Source organism: Procambarus clarkii, chromosome 57, assembly GCF_040958095.1.
Source record: "Procambarus clarkii isolate CNS0578487 chromosome 57, FALCON_Pclarkii_2.0, whole genome shotgun sequence".
NCBI classification, from domain to species: domain Eukaryota; kingdom Metazoa; phylum Arthropoda; class Malacostraca; order Decapoda; family Cambaridae; genus Procambarus; species Procambarus clarkii.
In genome coordinates this window covers 24,954,533-24,961,764 of record NC_091206.1, presented here as the reverse complement: position 1 = coordinate 24,961,764, position 7,232 = coordinate 24,954,533, and the positions used below count along the sequence as shown (strand labels likewise).

Here is a 7,232-nt window from a genome sequence, read left to right as displayed (position 1 = left end):
ATATTGGTCATTATGCTCATACAACCGACATAACAATTTATTTTCATTATTAGAATCATACATTTCATCAAGTAATACAGATACAAAGAGATTTTCTTTCTGAGAAGACCGTTAGTATTGGCTGGCTGGCAGGCAGGCAGGCAGGCATTTGAGGGTTATTATTTCGCCTGTTGATTGGGGGGAGGGTTGATGTGTTAGGGGGTTTTCGGTTAGGTGTGGTGGTGGTGATTGGTGGTGATTGGTGGTGGTGGTGATTGGTGGTGATTGGTGGTGAGTAGTGGTGGTGGTGGTGGTGGTGGTGGTGGTGGTGGTGGTGGTAGTAGGTGGGAGGGGGGGGGGGGAAGGGGAATGATGGTCTGTGGATTCCTTCTCCGTACCCCTTACATATAAGCAAAAACATGCCTTCCTGTGGGTATAGAAACATTAACACAAATTATATCAGTAACTGATATTGTAGCCTTTTAAACAGAAAAGATTTGTACATACAAATACTTTTAAATTATCATTTATTTGTGGAAATGGCATTTACGTCATTAAATTGATACCTCAGCATCAAGTGTCCTGCAGTGGTCCAGTGGTAAAGTGTATATAAGTGATGCGTATTCTTGGAGTTGCGAGTTCAAACCCGGATTAAGCTATATATATAAATATATATATATATATATATATATATATATATATATATATATACAACATGTTTTGTTTTGGTTGTTTGTTTTTGTATAAAGCCTCACACACTATATTAAGCGAGTTTGTTTTAAACATGACATACATATTAATTCATTTTACCAGGCCTTATTCCACACAACTCCGTGAATTTCCCGTGGAGCCAGCCAGCCAGCCAGCCATTCAAACAAAAACAAACGAAACAAAACAAAACAAAACAAAAAACATTATTGCCAACAGCATTTGGTGTTCCCAGGCGGTCACCCATCCAAGTACTAACCAAACCCAACGTTGCTTAACTTCGCTGATCGGACGAGAAGCGGTGTTCTCAACGTGGTATGGCCGTTGGCATGAGACTGCCTACACATTGTAGCTAATAACCAACTCTTTTTAGTCATCACGGCAGGATACGGACCTTCTTGTGGTGTCTTAATGGTAATTGTATCCTAACATATTTTTGTCTCCTTGGCATGGATATTTAACATCGTTTATTCAGTCTTGGGTTTATGTTCTTTCGCCATTTACAGACATTTTACATCTACCTACTTCCTCAGCCTACCCTGCCAATTTCTAATGAATTTGTGGATTTTCTTTTGTAATACATACATGTGTGTGCTCATCTGCTCTTCAGTTTTTATGATATTTGTCTCATCTGTCCTGCTTTATGATACTTTTACAAAGAACATGAACAAATGCTTCTATTTTAGAGAAGATATGGGATCCAGGTTTCGGAGCCGTAAAACCAACCGTCGTGATTGGTGGACGAGTTGCCAGGTTGCAGCTTCTGTACCGTGCCGGCACATAAATAGGTTCGGCTCAAGCGGCGGCAGCATCATTCCCCCGTGACTGTCTGAGCGTCTCTCATCACCTTGGTTATCTCATCATCATCATGGTAGAAGCAAAGCCTACCAAGAAGGCTGCGGCTGCTGCTGCTGTGGTGGCCACCACCAGGAAACCTCGCGTCCAGGTTGCTCACCCGAAAACTAGTCAAATGGTTCTAGCCGCGGTCGCAGCACTCAAAGACCGTAAGGGCTCGTCTCTACAAGCAATCAAGAAGTACGTTGTTGCCAACAACAAAGTCGAGGCTGCCAAGATCGCCATTTACATCCGAAGATTTCTCAAGAAAGCAGTGGCTGACGGCATTCTTGTTCAGACCAAGGGAAGTGGAGCTAGTGGATCATTCAAGCTGGCCGTAGCAGAGAAGAGGGCCGTTCTAACTCCCAAGAAAGCCACCACAACCAAGAAACCATCTACAGCAGCAAAGAAGGCCGTGGTAACTCCCAAGAAAGCCGCCACAAGCAACAAACCACCTACAGCCTTGAAAAAGAAGCAGCAGCAGCAGCTTGTTGTTGGGAACAAAAAGCCCAAAATAAAGAGAGCTTCAAAATCTCCCAAACCACCCAAGGCAAAGAAAGCTGTCAAGAAAACAACAAAGGCAAAATAAACGACGACATGCAAGCAGCATGAATACACATGACAATAAACATCCAGGCCTCCCCCCTCAGTGGAGGGGCCTCATATGATTCCAAAAAGAGTTTAGTTTTGTAGACAAATAAATCATTACTTTTGGGGTAGATTTACTCTGTATATTATATATATATATATATATATATATATATATATATATATATATATATATATATATATATATATATATATATATATATATATATACACACATACATGGGTGAGGTGATATGGTACCAAAGTTTTGGGTGAGGTGATTGACATTTACACAAGATAAAACACGAACCAATGGGAATAAAAACATAAGAATGGAAGTAACTGCAGAAGGCCTATTGGCCCATAACACAAGCACTTCCTCTTGATGCTTCTATATTGGTTCGGAGTCTTGAAGCTATAATATATATATATATATATATATATATATATATATATATATATATATATATATATATATATATATATATATATATATATATATATATATATATATATATATATATATATATATATATATATATATGCACACAAAACTAAATAGTCTTGTTAGACAAATTGCCCCTATTAGAGGCAAGTTGACTAACAAGCCGAATGACTGCAATTGTTTTGAATTTGAGTTAAATCTAACATAGAAATGTAATCAAACCTAACCTAACCTATGCTAACCCAAGCTAAGCTAACCTAACCTAACCTAAGCTAAGCTAACCTAACCTAACCTAACCCAGTGTGGGGAAAATCCAGGCAGCTAATTTCTCTTTTCAAATTGATTTAATAAAATAAAGTTATGTCTTATTTATTTTCTTAGTAAGTAAGTATTATTCAAGTGCACTGTTTAATATAAATATGTAGATGGTTATGTCGTAGGACATCCCCAAAAACACCGTACGTGTACCCCATTACAGCCCCCACAGTTCATGTCATACCTGTAATTGATATGTTTAGGGAACTTTGATTAATTCCTTGCATCCCATACAGGTAAATTGTGAGAGGAGCTTCAAGAATCTGTGCAGACAGTTGGTTCATACACATAATTAACTACTTGTTTGCCAAGCCTTGTCCTTCCCTCCAGCCGCCATTACGTGGCACAAAGAGGCAGGGCCACACCCATCTTGAGGCTACACCTACACGCCTTACTAGGCCCATTCTACTGGCACAGCTAAGACATTATAGCAGTAGCAGTAGTTATAATTAATTACTTATAATGAAATAACTGAAATAATAGTTTTAAAGGTAAACAATTGGTAGTTTAAGAAGGGACCATAACATAGTGGTTTAAGCTACCAATTGTCCCTCCAATGGTGTGTAAGAAGATTTCAGGCAGTTTACCAGTACATACAGTCCACTTAATTAATACTTACTTACTAAGAAAATAAATAAGACATAACTTTATTTTATTAAATCAATTTGAAAAGAGAAATTAGCTGCCTGGATTTTCCCCACATTGTTTGGTCCTACGGAACCGGATTATATTTAGTTCTTTGAACTAGATATTATACATACATATAGTGATAGTGCAATATTACCTACACACATTATAGCAGGAAGACACTGCTATATATTTTGCATATTTTCTAGCCTAACTTTTCAATCTCATAGCAAACAGAACTTACAACAAGCACTATTATTGTTCTGACAGTACCAAAGGAACAATTGTGTTTTTTTTAATTTCATTACAAGAGGTTGATAAGAGGCTACTTTACTTATAAGTTACTTATATATGTTTTTTGTAATTATTGCATTATTATTGCCATTACTGTAACATTTACTGCATGCCACATCATTTACTACTAATTCTTGCACAAGGGTAGAACATTTTAGGCTGGTGTTGTACAGCAACCTAGTCTAATTTATTGTGCTAACCTGGTGTAAGGGTAAGAATTTTACACTTGTCTAGAGTTGAACACATATTACAACCTAGCAAGTACATATTTTTATGCAGTATTTAAGACAACCCGAGTTGTGTTGTCAATATGATATCAATATAACATTAGTACAATTTAACTATAATCATTTCACCTTTGAGTGTTAACCTGTGTCTCTGTACCAACCAAGAGTGATAATGATGGGCTAACTTGCGGATACCAGCATTGATACAGGTCTACCACTCAAATTATAGTGTGTATGATTTTACAGTTTATATTTAAATATAGTCTATACGACTAACAAGTACTTCCAAAATGTCTACTGTCAAAAATGTCCAAATAACCCTCACAGGATTGAGGGATCATTTATCACGGCAGATTAGCACATGTGATGACATAAGTAAACAAACTCCAGTTAACTATGTAGCATTGGAAAATTATCTTAGGCTTGCACGGAACAAATATGACCGTGTGTTGCAACAAATGAAAGAATATCAAGTTTTACTTCAGAATACCAGTGTTGGTGGAGAAACATTACAAGATGTTATACAAGAACATTCCGATTATGAAGATACAATGTTTACACAGTTGCAATACTTTGATGATATCATACATGCCCATAAAGCTAATATAAATATTGTAACCACAACTTCCCAGAAACAGACAGCACCAGAAGTCAAATTGCCATCACTTAGTTTACCAACTTTTTCTGGAAGAGAAGACGAGAGTTGGGACGGTTTCTGGAGCAAATTTGTCGATTCTGTGGATTCTAATGCTAATGTGCCAAAAACAACAAAGTTTACATACTTACAGAGTGTCTTGAAGGATGAAATCACTATAATCATTTCACCTTTGAGTGTTAACCTGTGTCTCTGTACCAACCAAGAGTGATAATGATGGGCTAACTTGCGGATACCAGCATTGATACAGGTCTACCACTCAAATTATAGTGTGTATGATTTTACAGTTTATATTTAAATATAGTCTATACGACTAACAAGTACTTCCAAAATGTCTACTGTCAAAAATGTCCAAATAACCCTCACAGGATTGAGGGATCATTTATCACGGCAGATTAGCACATGTGATGACATAAGTAAACAAACTCCAGTTAACTATGTAGCATTGGAAAATTATCTTAGGCTTGCACGGAACAAATATGACCGTGTGTTGCAACAAATGAAAGAATATCAAGTTTTACTTCAGAATACCAGTGTTGGTGGAGAAACATTACAAGATGTTATACAAGAACATTCCGATTATGAAGATACAATGTTTACACAGTTGCAATACTTTGATGATATCATACATGCCCATAAAGCTAATATAAATATTGTAACCACAACTTCCCAGAAACAGACAGCACCAGAAGTCAAATTGCCATCACTTAGTTTACCAACTTTTTCTGGAAGAGAAGACGAGAGTTGGGACGGTTTCTGGAGCAAATTTGTCGATTCTGTGGATTCTAATGCTAATGTGCCAAAAACAACAAAGTTTACATACTTACAGAGTGTCTTGAAGGATGAAGCGTATCAGGTAGTCTGTAATCTAAATCACACAGATGATGATTATGACAATGCAGTGCAACTCCTGAAAGATAATTACGCTAAACCTGAAAGGACTATCAGAATTCTAACACAGAGACTGTTAGACATTAAACCTCCAAATAATACTGCAGTCTCACTCCAAACCTTCAGATTGGAGCTTGAGTCCATACTCAAGGCACTTAAAAATAAAGTGAACCTGGATGAGTCAGACTGGATAATACAAGTCCACATGACACGGAAATTACCCAGGGACATACTGGATAAGTTGTTTGTATTAGTAGGTAAGTCATCCTTGACTGTAAATGAGATTACAAAGGGTTTACAAACCATCATAGAACGAGAAAGAGTTAATCCAGAAGAAAAACCATCTAAACCCACATCTGCTACTAATAGTAAACAACAGAGTACAAACAGTGCTCCAAACAAAGCTAAAACATCTTCCCCCTCCACAAAGTGGAATCAGGGCAGTGTAGGAACATATGCAGTTGGTCCTTCCAAACCTACAGTCAACGCATCACCCAAGACGGTGACTCCTCAAGATACTGTTAATGTCTGGAAACCATGTGTATTTTGTGAGCAATCACATTCCATGTACAATTGCAGACGCTACCCTGATCGTGCAACACGCATAAAACGACTCAAGGAGTTATATAGATGTAGCAAGTGTATAAGGGAACATCATCCCGACAATTGCACAACAGCAATGCGCATCTGCACTAAGTGCCATAAGGGTCAACACCATACTGCACTTTGTGGGGACACAAGTATAAAGTCTCCCAAACCACAGGAGGAGGAAGGAGCTACAGCATCAGTAAAACTTTGTACTGTGTTACCTGACATAAGTGTCTTCACAACCAGGTCTAACCATAAATCAGCTCTACCTACTGCACGATTGATCATTAGAAATGGAAAGAATAAAGCCACCGTACGTGGATTATTTGATCAGGGGTCCCAACTGACCTTTATATCCAAGGAGTTGGTAGATAAACTGAAACTTACACCTGTAGAGGAGACACGGATAAACATAAAAGGATTCCTGACTAACTCAGGAGCCCGAACTTACGGGGTAGTACGACCCACAGTACGACTAGGAGGTTATGTACGAAAGGTACCAGCACTAGTAGTAGATAGATTTCCAACAGACCTGTATATAGAAGGTCTAGGAACAACAGCCAAATTCCTAGAAGAAAAAGGAATTCCTTTGGCTGATAACATTACATCGGACAACCTTTCCGATATTGGAATCCTTATGGGATCAGATGTCTACCATAAGTTTATCATAGGAAAGGAAGATTACCACGGTATGAATGTGTTACCATCTGCAGGTGGCTATTTACTAACAGGCCCAGTATTACGGCTAAAACAACCCGCACCTGTGGATCACCAACATGCCAACACAGTAATGGTTGCATGACTAGGAGAACAGTCTCCACTGCAACTCAGAGACATTTCCGAGGATGAGCTTGATCCCCCAGTATATAAGTTATGGGACCTGGCAACTCTCGGCATTGTCCCTGAACAAGCTAGTCCAGATGATGACTGGACTTATAAACAATACCTAGACTCAGTTATCTACAGAGATAATCAGTACTGGGTCAGGTTACCATGGAAGCTGAATCACCCTCAGCTACCCATCAACTACTTCATGGCACAAAATCAATTAAGATCACAGGTGTTACGTTTACAAAGACAA

General features: G+C 38.2%; 1 non-coding gene across 1 annotated transcript; it reads right to left on the bottom strand.

The window, feature by feature from the left end:
• Window positions 1–897: 897 nt before the first annotated feature.
• Window positions 898–1,016, bottom strand: LOC138353437 (5S ribosomal RNA). Its single transcript, XR_011223140.1, has one exon. It is a non-coding gene; the product is annotated as a 5S ribosomal RNA (ribosomal RNA).
• Window positions 1,017–7,232: the final 6,216 nt, after the last annotated feature.